Here is a 19,998-nt window from a genome sequence, read left to right as displayed (position 1 = left end):
AACAAAGTAATTATATATTATCAGCTGAAAAGTTTTGATGATATTCATATAAGGATAAACCATACTCGTTTATTACCACGTTTACGTCCAAAGTATCAATCACCGGTGGTCAAAGGGCGTGGTTTAAAACTTTTTTTATTTCTAGAGTAATACAGTTAATATCTACGTAACTAATTCAAAACAATGTAAAAGTTTTTTCATCAGGTGAATAAACTCGTCTAGTATTCACAACAAAAAAATATCGTAAAGAATAAACTTGTGAAAACATTATCGTCACTTGCCCTGTCACAAACAAAACGACAACAACTTCAAAAGGCAAATATCTTATTTTAGTATTACTCGTGTATGCCAATTTCTAAGTTTTCTTCGTTTTCGTGCGAATTTGATGGACAGTTTAATGTAGTACATTCTCCCTCTAGCGGATAATGTGACAAACTTTCGCGACAATAGAGGCTTCGAACACCGGAATAGTATTTCAGAAGTTTTTGTATTCCAAAAAAAGTTTTGTCTATTTCTATGTAAAACAAACATTAACGAAGTTGTAATAAAGAAGAGTTATAAAAACATAGAAAGTTCATGTTCTTTATCTTAATCTACTCCTTAGTAAATTATTCTTCAAAAAAAATTTTAATTGGAAATAAAACTGTAAGATAATTGAAGTTTTTTGAAAGACTATGTCCAAAGTCTGGTAAAATATTGTCATATCTGAATACATTCATTATATTTAATTAGTATCCAATCTTAATAACTTAAGGATAACATTTACTGAAGCCAACAATAAAATAAATTATTAATTTTCCTCAATAATTTCAAAAGATATATTCATAAATTCCTAACTTACACGTAACTGATTATCACGTAATAAATGTTCGTCATATTTTATTTTTATTATGTTACTCCGCCATCGTTCAAACTTTCAAGTTTCCAATTAACTGCAAGTCGCATAATAATCTTCGGACATAAACACAAATCTGAAAGGGCCACCGGCGAGGAATCTTGTAAACAGTAAATCGTGCACTCCGCTTGTTTGTAATTTGTCCTGATAAATCGTAATGAATGTACAAATTTAATATCGAACGAATACATTTAAAAAATTGATGCGATTTTTAGATTGACTATTTCGTCATTTTATAAAGGTCCAATAATTAGTCCTGTAATTTTCTGCGCATCTATGATTTGACCGGGAAATTAAACTTACTTTAGAAAACTACAGAATTTGTTATGTTTTTGTAAAAATAAATACAAAAACAATAGTATAGCCTGACCAAAAATAGAAAAACCGTGTAATGAGGGCGCTACAATCTCTATTGATATTGCAAAACTTTACTTTCACGTTTACATCTAACGAACTACAGTAGTTTAATTTGAAAATAGAATCCGTTATTATTGACATATTCTACGCAATTGCTCTTTTTTTATTTATCGGTTCAAATTACGAACTCAAATATAACACGGCAGTAATAATAAAATACTTTGAAAAGACGAATACAATGAACAAAATCAATGATTTTTTTAATAAATTCATGTCATTGTTAGAAATTAGTTTCGTACTAGATTTTTCGTAATATGGCGAGATGTTCTATTACTATGGCATATATATTTACGAAAAATAAATGAATAGTTCATCAAAAATGTTTAGCTAATAGAAATAAGATGAACGATTACCATTGTCTATGTTAGATAGTGTATTGATTACTTTAGATAGTGTATTGACTAGTTTGGATTGTGTTTGGATCGAACATCTTATTCATGTCACGGTGTCTGTTATAATGTACAGATTATACAAATCTGCCATTTGATGGATGAACACTTTGGCAACATCTTGGCCAACCTAAATGGTTTTCATTAAGACATGCCGCTAGTTCTCAAACTGTATTATGATTCATTTTCAATTATTAAAGCTGTCAACGTTTAAATTGTTGTCTAAAATATTTATTTACTTTGACATTTTAATGGTTTTGCTGTAGTATGTTAATTGGGTATTTTCCGACCATTATCACCATCTACTATAGTTTCGTTTTTTCTTTAATCAAGTATGGTAACTTATGGCGTCTTTGATATTCTTGATAGTAATGCGTATATTTATTTTCATAATTATAATATTATTATTAAAATAATTGGATCATCTATATATATAAAAGAAAGTTGTGTTAGTTACACCATTTATAACTCAAGAACGGCTGAATCGATTTGACTGAAAATTGGTGGGCAAGTAGCTTAGAACCAGGAAACGGACATAGGACAATTTTTACCCCGTTTTCTTTTTTTTTTATTTTATTCCGCGCGGACGGAGTCGCGGGTAAAAGCTAGTTACATAATATTTATTGAAACTTAATTATTAGAAGTCAGGCGTGAAGTGGAAGTAATTCCGCGTTTCGTCAGATGAGTATGGTGGCGGAGGCCTAATTTTAGTCCTCTTTCCCCTCCCACCTCTTTTCTTATAAGGAAAGGATGGGAAGGGGAGGTGGATTAGATGGAGGAGATCCATAGGAAGGTTAAATATTCTCTTTTTGTACGTCTCATCCTTCCTCGATTGGGGGCATCTACAATTGCGAATGTCTATGGGCAGCGGTCGCTTCGCCATTTCGGCGAATTCACGTGGCCGCTTGCTCATTTGCCACCTTGTAATATAAAAAAAATTACTATGGAAAATTAATTTTTCTATTAAAATTAACATACCTCGAAATCTAATAATAATAATAAATATATACATGTGTCAATGTGTACCTACATTATCTTATTATTATAACACAGAGCAATCTGAACCATGTTTAAAAAAACACATGTACTATGTTAAAAAAACATCCCGTATAACACAGTAACGTTCAGTATAGAGGTCATGAACTTTCAATGTATACTCACTCTTGCTACAATTATCCGAGTTTACAATGAACCGGACTTCTATTTATATTATGGTCAGCTTCTACCGTACTCAGAGTGGTTAAAGGCAGAAGTGGTGAAGTGTTTTTAGTGCAGTGTTTCCCTATGACGGGAAATAACAAGACGACGAGAGAGAGAGAGAGTGAAATGAGTCTACGAAAGAAAAATATTTTGTAATCTATGATAAATTTTACTAATGGTATAAATGGGAATGTTTAGATGGATGGATGTTCGTTTGAACGTATCTCCGGAACGGCTCAACAGATCTTGATGAAATTTGGCAAAGACGTAGAACATTATCTGGAAAAGCAAATATGCTACTTATTAAATTTTTTTAATTCCACGCGGACGGGGTTGCGGGCGACAACTAGTGTTAAAAATAAATATCAATTTAATAATATGAAATTGCTATTTAAATTAAATTATGTTAAACGTTTAATAATGTCTTCTGTTCCGTTGCCTTTGTAAATAGGTTTTTTTTTTTAATCAATTTATTGCCAAAATTAAAACAAGCGATTTCTCGAAATCATTCCAGTATTATAAGATAAAATCTCATTAAGAAGAAATCAACGTTTTTGTACCTCTTTAAAAAAACACAAAGTTTTAATTATCGATATACAGCGTGTAATAAAATATTTTTCCGTTTTTAATTTCGATTCTTGACATTCTAAATACAATTAAAAAGTACTTATACAAAATGTATAAAAAATGTTTTGATAGTGTTTTGTTTTTTTATAAAAAGAGGTTAATTTTAAGACTTTCAAATAAACAGAACACAACTTTATTTTAACATTTTATTGGATATTTTTTTTATTTATAAGAAAGGATAGCAATTTGGTTAAAAGGTAGAAAAAACTTTTTGCATTGTTATGTAATGCAAAAGATTTATGTTGATACGAAGTTGTCAAAAAATAATAATTACCGAAACATCAGTTAGCATTTCAGTTCGTCGGTCGTCGGACTCTTGAAGATTCTTTGCAAAATAATTCTACAAATGTGAGATTCGTTAATTTTTTCGACATCAGAATCAACGAATTCAGATTTGAGAATGTCAAATATAACTAAAATTGCTTATAGCAATTTAAATGGCAAATATGAGAAAATTGATGTAAAAGAATTTAAACAACCTTAATAAGGTTACATTAGTTGAAAAAGATGATTTATTGAATAACTTTTCAATGGTTTTCATCGTTAAGAAACACATTTGGCGCCAATTTAAATTTGTTGCGATCGCCAAAAAGCTGAGAGTTGCCAAAAACAGAGGCCGACGGAGAGGCGTCGAGTCAATGGAATTTGTGTTATTCAATTCATTTGTGACGTCTTTCGTCAACTTTTTCTTTTTAATTTAAACATACTCAGCATAATTGTGATGATTTTTACGACTTTAATGATATTATTTATGTACTATAAAGTATATGTCCATCATTATTATAAACCTTTTAAGAACTCGATAAAAAGAATTACGAGGTACGGCACACGAGAAATTTCAACAGATTCCGACCTCGCCTGACAACGAATATATGGGAATAGTGCAGTGTATTAGGTATTGTCTGATATCTATATATATATAAAAGAAAGTTGTGTTAGTTACACCATTTATAACTCAAGAACGGCTGAATCGATTTGACTGAAAATTGGTGGGCAGGTAGCTTAGAACCAGGAATAGGACATAGGATAATTTTTACCCCGTTTTTTTTTTTTTTTTTTTTATTCCGCGCGGACGGAGTCGCGGGTAAAAGCTAGTTTGAAATAAGTATAATAGTGTGTTAGAATTAAAACCTAAGTATACTATCTAGTTTCCTTAGTGTAGATTTAGTAATAGGTAGTTGATATTAATTAAAAAATTAGTAATTTTCCTGGCTTAGTGTGATCTTTGTAATTCACTGATCGTCTCTGCTAATGCATAGCTACACAGTTTAAGAGCGCAGTTTCAATTATCCTTAGCACCCGCAGGCGTAGTGCGAGGGATTTTCTATTCATGCATAATATAGCGCTCGCATGCGATAACCGTTTTCATTAGTTGTAAGCGTCCGCACTTAGCGTTGCCAGACGTCCGGATAAAGCCGGACATAGGTAGCTTTTTGATTACGTGTCGGGCCAAAATAAACGGTTTTCCGGTTTTTGTTAGGCTTTTTACATTTCCCAAACGAGAGTATACCTATTTTATTTATTTATTTATTTATTTATTTAGATACACCAACAGGTAAATTATAACACATGCACAATAACTAATATAACAAAAGTAAATTAAAACTGAATAATAATTTATCCAAATTATAGGTGTACACATCATACAAGTATAATAAAGCTACAAACGGAAACACCAAAACTTTATATTATATAAACAAAATTAGTAAGATTAGTGTGATGAAGCTAATTATGTAATAAAAGAAGAGGAACAACTAAAATCAAATCATAACATCTCGACGATATTTTTTAAATCTAGACAACTTGTTAGAGAAGATATCAATTTGAGACGCATCATTTATGGATTGTGCGATATTTGGACTACCATGATCTTGTTTAGGATCTTCTATTACACAAGAATTATGCCATACATTGTATGTAGTCATTAATCTGTTAATTGGTGAATATAAGCCTAAGTTTGTTCGAGCTGCCTTAGTGAGAAACGGCTTAATTTTTTTATATCTAGGTAGTCTAGAAGGTACAGAGATGGACAATTTTGATAATAAGTTAGAAGCGTCGGTGTAACCATTAATCAGTTTGTACAGAAACATGGCGTCCAGATATTTTCTTCGCTGGTAAAGCGATTCCATCCCAAAGTGTTTTAAGCGGTCATCATAACTCGAAAGTTTATTACCTAAGTTACTGCTAAACGATAAATGCGCTAGAAATCTTTTTTGGACTCTCTCTAAGTGCTTGATATATGTATCGTAGTGCGGATTCCACACGACGCTGCAATACTCCAGGCGGCTGCGAACTAAGGACGAGTAAAGACTTATTTTTGTACGAGCTTTAAATTCTTTACAGTTTCGTAATACGAAGCCTAAAGTTTTAAGACATTTTTTAGTTATGTCATCGATGTGAACATTAAACTGCAACTTACTATCAAGTATTACACCTAAGTCATTAATATGGTCAGCGACATTCAGTAGCGTTCCGTTAATATTATAAGTGTGAGAAATGGAACTTTTTTTTCTCGAAAAATGGACCGACGAACATTTGTTTACATTTAAGGACATGGCGTTACTTCTACACCACTCAGATAGTTGGTCCAGATCACTCTGTAATAGCGATCTGTCTGCAAGTGAGTTTACCTCTCTGAAGAATTTTAGATCATCCGCGTACATAAGGACCCTGGAGTTGCTAAAGCACTTGGTTACGTCGTTAAAAAATAAATTGAATAATAAAGGGCCTAAAGAAGCCATGTTGTTCAGGAGCAATTAACTGTTTTAGATGCCACGATAGTGATGGATAAATGATCTGTTCGAATACCTATTAATACAGAGACAAAATCCTAAATAAGGGTGTCCGACATTTCTATCCAAATGTCCGGCCAAACTGGCTGGTTAGTCCGGCTAGTAGGTTTGACGACCTGAATACCCTACCTGCACTCGAAGGACGATAGTCCTTACAACGACCGATTATTTCATTAGTTGCTAGCCCGTACGCGGGGACTCCCCGCACGATGTAGTCGAGTTACCGACTGTTGAAATTGCGCCTTAAAATATCTTATAGCTATCAAATTCCAAGTTAACGTATAACAATTCGCAGTAACTTGGAGCAAAGCAATCGACGTCAGTTCGGTCGCAATATTTAACAAGCGTCAGTTATACAGTGGGCGAATACGTTCATTGCAACCGTCTTGGCAAACACACTGTATACTTGTTTGCTGGTACAGTCGCGAACAAACATGTGTAATTATTCGACTGTCATGACATATGTATAAGTACATATTGTAGCCTCTGTTTTATTAAATAAAATGAAAGCGATGATAATATATGTATGATGAATGATAAACAAGTGTGTAGAGTAGTGGAGTTTAAAAAAAACATTTTTGTTATGCATGTCCTTGTATTTTTTGTGGCACAATATTCTCGGCCAATCATGACGAGATTCTTCGCGTACAATTGCGTTATAACAATAATTATTTAGTGATTTGATCACGTTTTTACGTGACAACTCAAATTTTGACGACAAAAAAGTTGATTTAGAAGAAAAGCTTTTATATCTTCTTGAGTGAAATTAGATGAATATTTTTTATTTAAATTTTACCGAAGAAGTAATAAGGATATCAAACGTTTTAACTATTTTGAAATTCTACTTTACAATTTTGTTCGCGACTGTACATTCGTTCAGTTAAGGCACTAAGCAAATATACGTCGATGGTTTTGTATTTGATTGTACACTTGTTTGTTTACTTGAATATATTCAAAGATATTTTTCCTCAACAACAAAGTTTTTTTTTTTAATTACGTTAATTTAATGACAAAATTGTTAAAACCATGATCTTAAATTCTCGTGTCACAGTTTTCGTTCCCGTACTCCTCCGAAACGGCTTGACCGATTCTCATGAAATTTTGTAAGCATATTCAGTAGGTCTGAGAATCGGACAACATCTATTTTTCCTTTTGTTTCTAGTTTTTTTAACTGCGCGCGGACGGGGTCGCGGGCGACAGCTAGTTTTTTTATATAATTTTATCAACTGTAGAAACCTATAGTAACTTTACCATACTACTTTACCATGGAACATAAAGATATGTGCATATTCAAAAAAAACATTCATTCATTGCGATCTAACGAAGTAGACAATGACTACAACACCGACCGCTTTGTTCTTTAGAGGCTAGACAGACAACACAGAGGTTCTTTGTTTTTCTTTCTACCAATATCAGTTATCTCTTACAGACATTCTATTCCCTACGTTTTTATATACCGACCGATTTATTTATTCTAGTTACTTAATCTTGCTTATTATAATAATAGCTATCGCCCGCGACTCTGTCCGCGTGGAATTAAAATAAAGCGTAATAAGTATGTTTGTTTAATTTAAAGGTATCTCCACAACGGCTTAACGGATCTTGATGAAATTTGGCATAGATGTAGATCACAGTCCGGAAAACACATAGGCTACTATTATGTTTTTTTGGACGTAGTCACGGGAAACAGCTAGTTTTGAATAAAATGAAAACTTCTTGGATTCATTGACAAAATATCGCCTAGAGACCGTTGCCGACAAAATACTTGCCCGGATTTAAGCTCTTATGAACAGACGCGACGCTAAACACTGTACACTGAATTGCAAAAACAATGTCACATTGTTGTAGTGAAAAAAATGAAACGATCAATCGCTAAATAAAACGTTTTATAAACACCGCCATCTATCAGCATTCGAAACAATTTGAATAATTAATGAATGTCAATTTTTGTGGAGAAAATGGACTTTTAGGTAATGGTAACAGGGAATAAGAGAGAAATGTACAACACTATTAAACGGAAAGCAAAATGTTTATACCTAGATTATTCTATATTTTTAGACACTGAAGCTTGACCTCACATAAAAAAAAATTTTTACGAAATAATTTTTGTTTCAATATTTTTGTCTTTAAGTGTACGCGCACTACAACAGCGGGCGACACAGCAACGCACTTAGCTGTAGCCAGTTAACAAGCGCCGACGCCCGGCGTGCACTGCACACAATCGTTATTCTACGCTCGTGTAACTTTACTTTGTGTTTCACTAAAAACGTTATTTCGTTTAAGACTCGAACGCGACAGAAATGTTCAGTGTGTTTTCTTGTATGGAATTTGTAAGGAAGTACAAAGAAAACTGGAAACAAAACGAACCACATTGTCTGTTTAATATTATTACAAATTTGAATCTCACGATATTCACGGTTGGTTTCCACTGATGACGAAACTCTTTATTAGAAATTAAATTTTTGTTAGTAGTAACCCACTCTTATATCAATAGCAAACATCGCATCGCTGTTTTAACCATTCTCTTTCAATAAAAGGGATTTAGGGAACCTTCCTTCATAGTGATAATTAAAATCCAACGACCCAGTTACCCTGGCCACCCATTCTTCAACGACAAATTAAGACAAGAACGAAATGAAAAGATACATCAGACATTCAACAGATGCCATTTTAAATTTATCCTTTGTTTAAATAACACAACACTTCATTTATACTGAAATTAATGGCCGATAGGTGGCGCTGAAATCATTAATAAGAGAAAGTATATCATTCTGTCACTAAAATTCAATCATAAATTTATTAGTTTTTACACTAAGGAAGACATTAAAGGTATATTTCTCGCACTTAGGGTCCTTCAAGAAGCGAGCGTATCATCTTCTCAAAGGCCGGCAACGCATCTGCGATTCCTCTGGTATTGCAGATGTCCATGGGCGTCGATGAACACCTTGGTGTTCCCGCTGCTCGTTTGCCCCCTTCTCTTATAAAAAAAAAAAAAAAAACTAAGGGACGGTTCAATCATCACACACCTTCTTAATATTAATACTAAAAATAGTAAAACCAACTAAAATGATGTATGGATAATGTCGCTCGCAAATGTTCAACATAAATCTATGTTCAATGATATAATGACACGTGTTACAAGACACAATGATAAATGTGAAACGTTTAGTTACACTTGACATCATGTTGACAGGGGACGAAATGTCATTTGGCAAACTGACGTGACAGTATTAATATTTAAAAAAAATGTATTTTATTTAATATTCATAATAGCACTAAATAATAACACTAGCAGACATATTCATTTTATATAATATACGACCTCATCATGGGGCTCGGAACCTAACTTAAAAAAGGGGAGAGTAGGCCATAGTCAACCACAGCCCAGTGCGGGTTGACTTCACACATATGTTTTCCTTCAACGTAAGAACGTCAGATAAATGCACATATGTAAATTGAAAACCGAAAAACACATTGGTATATGGCGGGATTTGAACCCAAGACCTGCAGATTACAAGTCAATTGGATTCAATCGCTGAACTGGAATAATATAAACTGGACACGAGTCGTTTTAAATAAAAAAAAAAAAACGACTTCCAAACTAACGTAATATGTTTACAGTGAGCAGTTCAATGTATAAATATAAAAAGGTAATAAATTGTATTGAACAAGTGAACTCTGCGTCGTTCACAACGCTCACATTGATTGATGACTTGGCTCCTCCACGCTGCTATTTTAAGTCCACCTTCAATATATTTGTACACGAATGCCTAGTTGTTATTTGGATGTCTTTAAAAGAATCTAATACTAGATAATGTGTTACAACTTTTTTACTATAGTCTTAAAAATAGAAAGATCGAAAACATTTTATTTTCAACCCAACATATTATAACTTAGTTCTTAATTAACTAAATATGTTTTTTTAAGGTGATTAAAGTGCAAAACAAAACCATACAAAGACCAGAAAAATATAAAATTGTATATATATTTAAGGACGATTTTTTTTTGCTACTGTAAAAATAATTACATTTTGTAACTAAATAAAATGAAATTACATTTTCCTTAGCTATTTCTTTCAGTGGACAGTGACTTGTTTTACGTTGGATATAATATCTTAAAAGGATCCGCGTCACAAACTACGCAAAACTTATTCTCAGTATTTCAATTTTATATTCGGACCCTTTGTCGTGTTCTAACAAATGTACCCTTGATTCCTGTCACGTCTGAATATTACTAGATCTATGATGACAACGGTTTGATAGTAGAGTAGTCAATTTCCTTTCCATCTTCGTAAATCTGTTATCATACCAAGTTATTTAGGACGATCGTCTTTTTTTTTTAAAAAGTTGGTTTTGTCTTTACTCGTTTTAACTCTATTTCTTTTTGAAGAGTAACTTGTGATTTAAACATCGTAAAATAAGGAATTATTAAAACAATGTTACGCTAGTAAAATGTGGTAGTTTAATGGCTAGTATACAGTTCTAACATCTGTGGATCCATCACGAATATTTGTGCAAGCGCCATCGTATCTTCATCATCATCTCCGTGACCTGATCCAACTTACGTAGGGTCATCAGGTTTCCGTCCTCCAAATCTATCTGTCTGCCGTCACCCCCTTATTAATCATGTCACCTTTCCCGCAATCCATCCATCTCTTCATTATTATATACATTTTATTAAAAATTTAACAAAAATATATTATATAAAAAATAGTATACCACCGGCTGCGGAATCCCATGACTCAAGCAATCAGTGGTGAGGGCTACAGAGACAGGAACCTCCTCACTATGCGCGCGGTTTCTAAAATCGTATTAGGCCTTAAATCCAACTGTTTAGCGAGAGCTTCTTAAGATGTTGGTCGAAGCTATTCGCTATCAGTCCATTCACCGATACGACTATCTATTTAAGATAAATAAATTTAAGATATTTGATATTCTCTTAATTTTCCCATTCGACGCAATAATAACTTTTACAATCCGTACCACGTTTCAATGTATTTTAAAAATACCATTACTGTTTAAAGCGAGAGATAACTGTAAGTATACAATTATAGTTATTTGCGTTTCAATGTTATCTTACAGAGTGGTTACCAGATAGAAATGCTTTTAGTTTCATAGCATCCGTTGACGCAACACAAAGTGGTCATACGCAAGCGATAACACGTAATTGTTACGAAATAAATATTTAAATCCTTATTTTATTTACACAAATCATCATCATCAACCTGTCCTTATCCCTATGGAGGGTCGGCACAGTATGTACAACTCCTCCATACATCTCTATCAGGCGTCATATCTGAATTTACCCCCTTATTACGCATGTCCTCTTTCACACAATCCATCCATACTTTCTTTGGTCTTCCCCTACCTTTATAGCCATCCACATTGAATCTCATTACTTTTTTGTTTATATGATTTATTTTACACAAATAATTGTGGCATATCACTGCCAGTTTACACTGTCGTTATACTTGTATTAAAACATGTTGATGTCTCTGTTTTTTTTTTAAAATTAAAGTAATGACAATGTCAATTCAAGTACTATTACAAAGAAAATTAATTAACCAATTTAATTAATTTTTTTTTATCAATTTTTACATTTCTAAAACTGCCATTTTACATTTAAAATTTTCTGAAATTGTAACAATATGTTACAAAGAAAATGAAGATTAAATAAATGAATATAGTATACATTTGAAGGTTAACATTTAACCCGTTACGTAGGTCAAGGTTAAATTGTATTCATTAGTATGACAAATAGGTGGTTGAAAATTTTTTTCCGCTGATGATGCACGATGTAAATCAAAGGCTACTTACTTTGAAAGCTTATCGAGGCTTTTTGATAAAAGCGATAGCACATAATTTAATAGAAACCAATATTATCTTGATAAAGGTAATAGTTACAATGCAGCCAAATACACGAACAAAGTCGCTGTTTTTAGTGTTACATATCTTACTAATATTACAAACTAGCTTTTACCCACGACTCCGTCCGCGCGGAATAAAAAATAGAAAACGGGGTAAAAATCCTATGTCCGTTTCCTGGTTCTAAGCTACCTGCTCACCAATTTTCAGTCAAATCGATTCAGCCGTTCTTGAGTTATAAATAGTGTAACTAACACGACTTTTTTTATATATATAGATAGGAATGCGGGGTTGGATGGATGGATGGATGGATGTTTGTTTGAAGGTATCTCTGCATGGATCTCGCTGAAATTTGGCATAGATGTATAACATAGCCTGGAATACATAGGCTACTAATTAAGTTTTTTTTTAATTCCGCACGGACGGAGTCGTGGGTGATAGCTAATTATCACATAAAAAAAGGCCACACGCCAATGCGTATTTTAAAACAAAATAAAAAAACCATTCAAATTTAGTTTCTCTAGTTCACCGGAAGTTACCTCATACTAAATGACCTACACTAAATTTTACAGTTCAATGAACTTCCTTCGAGTCGCGAGGTGCCAGATTAATCAAGTGTCAGAAATGTGAATTTAAAATTATCACCATTCGAGATGTCATCACGTCCGAGTGTTTGTATTAGCGTCCCATAAGAGCAGCTCAAATTTATTATAATATAAATATAGGGTTCCGTTTATAATTTTACTATAGGTTTCTAAAATAAAAGTCTTTATAGAAAACATATCGTCATCCCTGTCATTATCATTAACAAATGAAGTCAGCTAAACAGAGACGGAAATTTTGAACTCAGAAACCCACGATTAGTCATTTATAAGTTCTGTCTTACGTGTTAAGAGACAGGTCAGTAGAGTTTTACAAATTTTAAATTAACTTAAAAATGCAAGTGCAAGTGTGTATATAATTATTTTACTTAGACTTGTATACTATTTCATACACACAAATCCATCATTTATTAAAAAAAACTAGCTTTTACCCGCGACTCTGTCCGCGCGGAATAAAAAATAGAAAACGGGGTTAAATTATCCTATGTCTTTTTCCTGGTTCTAAGCTACCTGCCCACCAATTTTCAGTCAAATCGATTCAGCCGTTCTTGAGTTATAAATAGTGTAACTAACACGACTTTCTTTTATATATATAGACTAGCTTTTACCCGCGACTCCGTCCGCGCGGAATAAAAAATAGAAAACGGGGTAAAAATTATTCTATGACCGTTTCCTGGTTCTAAGCTACCTGCCCATCAATTTTCAGTCAAATCGATTCAGCCGTTCTTGAGTTATAAATTGTGTAACTAACACAACTTTCTTTTATATATATATAGATATATAGATATATTCGAAATATTGCATCATATCCGGCCTTTTACAAATATTAATAAAAAAAATATTTTTTACTATCACTGTACATGATAATTAAATAAAAATGCGTAGGAAGTTCTTGTGTACACAAATAAGCCGCAGTATAATATTTTGTTGAAATAAAATCACGTAGGAATAATCTAGATTAAGCTAAATAAGCTTATCTCAGAAAATATCTTAAACAAAACTAAAATAATATAAAGAAATATCTGCCTTTACTAACTGTATACATTGTTTTGTTGATTTAAAAAGTATTATTTTGTTGATTTACTGTCGTACTCAGAGACATTTAAATGTCTAGTCTCTATGTGTTCAGTGAGAATAAAAAAGCTACACTAAGAGTCTGTTAAAACATTAAATAGTCATAAGTTGCGGCAGTTTGTTTATTATATGTTCAACTCATTTGATTCTAGATGCTTTCGAGCCTATTGCTTATATAAAATGTTCTAAGAAATATTTATTTAGTTAAAAAGGTTTCACTTTCGTATTGAAATGGAATTTTAGTAAATTAAACAAATACTTAAGCGAGACGGAAGATTTAACTCAGTTTCGCACAATTCTCTGACATCTGTGACACCTACACAGGAATTATAATTACGATTAGTGTGAATTAGCGACATGTTTCCGACTCAATTCCACTACTCAAAAGACATGTGTCTTTCATCGTTGTGTCGTATATTAGGATATAGACCGACAGACTTATCTGACCCGGTGGGCAAAAGTAAAAATAAATTAAAATAGTTCACTAGCGCCCCTATGTAAATGTCAAAAAAACGTCACAAGATAAACACACACAATAGTCTTATCATGTCTTGTTTTGTTAGTCATTTTCTATACCTAAGTAGGTTTTAAATATTCTCTGACAGAATTAACCACGATAGTATCGACTCTCTCACTGGGTCGAATAAATTTGTCGCGCTATGTTTCTATTCAACACAAATAGTATATCATTCGGCCCAGGCAGTCTTGATCGAATTTAATTTGTTATTTATTTCATGCTTACGTTATATTTTTTTTTTCGAGAACAAAAACACACAATATTTCAACGCCCGGGTAACGAAGACATGCGGGACATAATTTACATGTGTCAAATTAATATATTAGCTATCAAAAATGAAAGGGAATTTTATTCATTATATGATATAGGTCGGACTACTAGGTGGAAGGGTTTTTACGTAATATTGACAAACTACCGATATTTGTGACTTGTGAAAGACTTAATGGATATGTCCGATTAAAGCAAAACATTATCATACAATGACTTAAGCTTAAAGACTTAGGCCCTTCGTACTTTAAGCAACGTAAATCGTCAAAACTAATATTGTACCTATGGTTGTGTCGCGAGGATCGCGTTGCCTGTGTTCCGTATACACAGCGTTAAATCATCAATACGAATGCGAAGCGTCCTTTCGGTCAGTACAGGCAAAGCAACTACATGCCAATTGTTCCGCCTTATTGGAAATTGCAGCGAATTTTCTAACGATTACTTGACAAACTTGCAGATAGAAATGTCGTTTAAACTTACTAAACTAGTAAGTTTCGTAGATGTACGACGCCTTTTGTATGAAGGGCCTAACCCGCACTTGACGAAAATAAAAGTTAAAAAGTTTTAACTTCATCATGTCAATTTATGATGGTTATCACTACCTTCTAGTAGACGTTACACGTAATGCGTATATATCCATGCTTCTATAAAAACCTTCAACCCTTCCCCGTCATTCTTCAAATAACTTGACGTCCAGAATCCACGCACTGGTGCCGTAGTTAACAGAATGGGGACATAACTATAAATACCAGATACACAAAGGCCTATAAAAGCAACGGAGTGAAAAGCGAACGCTCCAGGCGAGACGAGGCCGGAGCTAGGACCCGTCTCGCCTACACTGAGGTGTTATTTACGTCATATTATTATTGTTATTACTCTTTGTCCTTCTCCGTTTGCCTGTGAAAATAATTGTACATTTGTAATTTTCGTACAAATTCACTTTAATTTTAGACAACTATTTATATTAGTCTTTACGTATGGAACTAGAAATTAATGTTTACAGCAGTTTTCAATTTTATGTTAGACCAAACATTACACTGTACAAGGTCCCCATTGAGGGGCTCGAAGCCTACCCTAAGTTAGGAGTGAACAGGCCATAGTCAACAACGCTGGCCCAATGCGTTTTGACTTCACACATATCTATGAATTTCTTCTCAGATATGTGCAGGTTGCATTATGGTGAACGTAAGAACGTTAGATAAATGTATATATGTAAATTTAAAACCGAAAAACACATTGGTACATAGCGGGATTCGAACCCAGGATCTGTAGATTGCAAGTCAAGTGCGTAACCCCTTAGCCATCGATGCTCTATTTTGATTTATTTTATTTTATTACATGACAAATCTAAGAATGCAAACTTTTTAATTTTATGAACATTTATTTGTATTACACACAATACGATGTGGGCAAAGTCGATCTGGTATTTCTGGAAAGATTTCCGAGATATATACGTACAGGCGGACAAATGTACGGAAGATACGTACAATTCATTTTAAAAGATTCTTTCTCCGTCATTTAAAAATGCTAATGGATTTATGTGAACAAAAAGGGTACAGTCACAAAGTAAAAAGCTAAACGCTTTAATCGGTGTACTGTCGCCAGCAGAAATGGTAACACAGTTGTGTACGTAATCAAAGTTCTAATCTCGTTTCACAATCGCGTATTGTTTTTTTAAATTTCATTTTTTTTATATTATAAGGTGGCAAATGAGCAAGCGGTCACCTGAGTCCGCCTAAATAGTAAAGAGATCGTTGCCCATAGACATCCGCAATTGCAGATGCGTTGCCTACCTTTAATTGATAGATGAGGGGCCGGACAGAAAGTGGATATATCCTCTTCCTATGCGTTCCTTATAAGAAAAGGGTGAGAAGGAAACGTGGACTAAAATTAGGCCTTGGGCACCACACTCATCAGACAAAACGTGGAATTGCTTCCACTTCACGCCTGTCTTCTGTGTGGTCGTGGTATTGCACCGGTCAACCCGGTCCATTCGTGCACCCAACAAATATTGTTGTTGCGGGGTCTACCACTATAAAAGTTTTTAATAACGTTCATAGTAGACACACCGAAAGCTATGCAAAAGCAAGCTTTTTGCGGCATGTTCGACGTTGACAGAATTCTTAATATGTAATAACTTATACAGCGAGCTATTTGATATTGGCCTGTTTCGTTTCGCCAAACGGAGACCCTAGCACGAAAATTCGTAAGCGAGAGTCGATTCCACTTTCGTACTGTCGCCGAAAAAAATGTTAGTCAACATTTCCCGGGAAAAATGATCGCTCAATTTAATGACAAAGTTGACGTTGGCGCTAAGCGCAATTAGCTTTTTTATTATTGGAACGTAAGTATCGGGACATTTGCCCAATCGTCTAGACAACGCACAAATACACATTATAATTAATACAACTCGAATCGGGGTAGCAACTAATATAAAAGTACAATCGCGTACAAAAATTTTACAAATAAAATATACATCTTTTTAAATCTACTAGGATAGAGTAATATGGCGGATATACAATTTTAATGCTATCGCATTAATTGCTCTCGGAAAATAAAAATCTTCTGAAGAAGATTAAATAAATCTTTACCACTATCATCACCACACACTTTATTTTAATTAAGAAACTCATTAAAAAAATCCTTATCTAAAAGATTCAAATCAACATTTCAGAATTAAACGTCCGGTGCGTAAACTTCTTAAAAACAGTCTTAACTATTACGTAGTTCAAAAATAATAATAATTTCCTTTGCTAATCGTTTGTGTTTCCGACTGTACCTCGCGTTGGCTCAGTGCCATAGCTTTGATGTTGCCGAGTGCTAATCTAGCTCGCAGAAAAGGGATGACACGAGTGTGGCATGCTCAAAAAAGTTTTAAATGATTTCGACTGCCGATCTAACTGTATAAAATTATATAGCCTATATAACAATATAGTATGTGTTCCTAGGTAAACAAGATTTTTAGTACGTTTACACTGCTGTAACATTAATACAAAATAATGTTGCCTCTGTCTTTTTAGAGAATACTAGCTGTCGACCGCGACTCCGTCCGCGCGCAGTTAAAAAAAATGAAAAATAGATGTTGGCCAATTCTCAGACCTACTGAATATGCTCACAAAATTTCATGAGAATCGGTCAAGCCGTTTCGGAGGAGTACGCTTACGAAAACTGTGACACGAGAATTTTATATATTAGATAGATGAGAGAAATAATAATTTGTATTTGTGTGAATGTTTCGGCAGTGAAAACTCATTTATTATATAGTAAGTATATTACAAACATTTCATGAAGCGATCGAAAGCAAAGGTACAACAAAAGAAAAGCTTTGGTGTAACTTTGACAATTTAAAAAAAAAAGTTAACCTTTAAAATGTAAACAGCATCAGAAGTAATGTCTTTGTTAAATTTTAATTCCATTTTAGATTTAAAAAATATATTTTTAAATCAGTTCCTGTTCTAATTCAGAGTATAAAACTCCGATTTCTTGAGAATAGGGACCTTTTTGATCAAAGAACTCTTTGTTATAAAAGTAAAAAGAAATATTTCTACGTATTTATACATGAAAAGTGCAACAAAAATTTAATTTCACTTTTGTTTTTATTATCATATTTATAGGTATACAAAAATATATTGTCATATCCAATATTTACTTTTTTTAATCTTTACTTCATGTCTGTCAATTAAGTCTTGCAGCGTCGAGTAACAATAAGCACAGGGTTTTACAAATTATTTGCAAAGTAACAGCGACATACGTCACAACTCCAGTGCTGTGACATCATGGGAATTTCTCTTTCTACCTCATGTAGTCGAACTGCAAAGAATTAATTTTTAAAGTAAAAAAAAAAATAAACATTTTCATTAAATTTACAAAGCTTTGAACTAACGTTAAATCACTAATTAAAATGTTACCTCTGAGCCAGTAACAGCACAAAAATTAGTAACTGAACCGTTGCTTTAATTACCAAGCTCTTTCATTGACTTGGACCATTTTATTCTAACATTTATTTTAACCAACTTTTATTTATTTTAAAACCAACATCCGCTGTCTAAATTTATATATCTATCTATATATATATAAAAGAAAGTCGTGTTAGTTACACTATTTATAACTCAAGATCAGTCGAACTGATTTAGCTGAAAATTGATGGGGAGGCAGCTTAGAACTAGGAGACGGACATAGGAACTTTTTTATCTTGTGTGCATTCTTTTATTCCGCGCCAACGAAGTCGCAGGTAAAAGCTTGTTTTCTAAAAAGACTATCCAGTTTCATAAATTAAATCAAAATATAGTCAATAAAAACTCTACATTCATTTAAAGTGTAATAACTAAGAATTCCTCGAAAATTAATAACCAAAGCCCCTCCCTGTTACGTCCATCACTAACGTTACATTAAGATTGAAATCTTTCATTAAGGATTCTTAATTAAAGTTGAATTCATCTTTATTATTTCGCACTAGACTTGGGACTCGTAACTTTATAGAGCTTTGCCTGTCTGTCATTCATCATTCAAATCAGAGTACCATTTTAAACATTACAATACCGATCTTACTTCTTAATAATGTTACAAATACTAAAGTTGTGATATATTGATGTATATATATATGTTTCCACGTAACTCCAAAACGGGTTCACAAATCTGGATTAAATTTGGAACAGTTACAAGTCAATGAAAGGTAGCAATAATCGTCCTGTTCAGTGGCTTATATCACTTTTTAAAGGTAGGAATCAATTGCAAATGTGTACGTGACAGATAAACAATAGACATAAAATCGTAAGTAGCTACAGTAATCTTTAATGGCTCACCTAACTGCCTATGCAGTAATCTCGCCCAGACAAATTGCGTCAGGCACAGGTATATCTGTTAAAATAAATTATACAAATAAATATTGTTAACCATATTTCCGCAGCCCAACTAAATATATAGGTATACTAGCTGTCGCCCGCGACTACGTCCGCGCGAAGTTAAAAAAAAAATGAAAAATAGATGTTGGCCGATTCTCAGACTACTGAATATGCTCACAAAATTTCATGAGAATCGGTCAAGCCGTTTCGGAGGAGTATGGCAACGGAAACTGTGACACGAGAATTTTATATACTCGTATTAGAAACATCCAGTCCAACCTGAATAAGTAAGAGATCGCGATATTTTTCTCACTTACCCGAGTTTCTCGCTTAAGGAGGTAGTCCGTCTAGACCGCACAATATCTCTCGCTTATCCAGTGTCGACTATTAACCTATTGCCATCTCAGTTTTTTTGAACTAGAATGAGTAAGACAGTAACATGTTTTTGCATGAATACGAAGAGAACATGTTTCTGCGGTGGAAACAACTACAAATAAAACAGGACTCTATCAG

At 33.4% G+C, this 19,998-nt stretch overlaps 1 protein-coding gene across 2 annotated transcripts in view; it reads right to left on the bottom strand.

The window, feature by feature from the left end:
* LOC106717379 (thyrotropin-releasing hormone receptor) overlaps positions 1–19,509 on the bottom strand; it is a 39,012-nt gene extending 19,503 nt beyond the window's left edge. For both annotated transcript variants that reach the window (XM_014511236.2, XM_014511238.2), the window contains exon 1: positions 19,447–19,509. The gene's annotated coding sequence lies outside the window, so the exon portion shown is untranslated. The remainder of the gene's footprint in view (positions 1–19,446) is intronic.
* Positions 19,510–19,998: the final 489 nt, after the last annotated feature.

Source organism: Papilio machaon, chromosome 24 (assembly GCF_912999745.1).
Source record: "Papilio machaon chromosome 24, ilPapMach1.1, whole genome shotgun sequence".
NCBI lineage: Eukaryota > Metazoa > Arthropoda > Insecta > Lepidoptera > Papilionidae > Papilio > Papilio machaon.
This window is presented reverse-complemented; position numbering and strand designations above follow the sequence as displayed.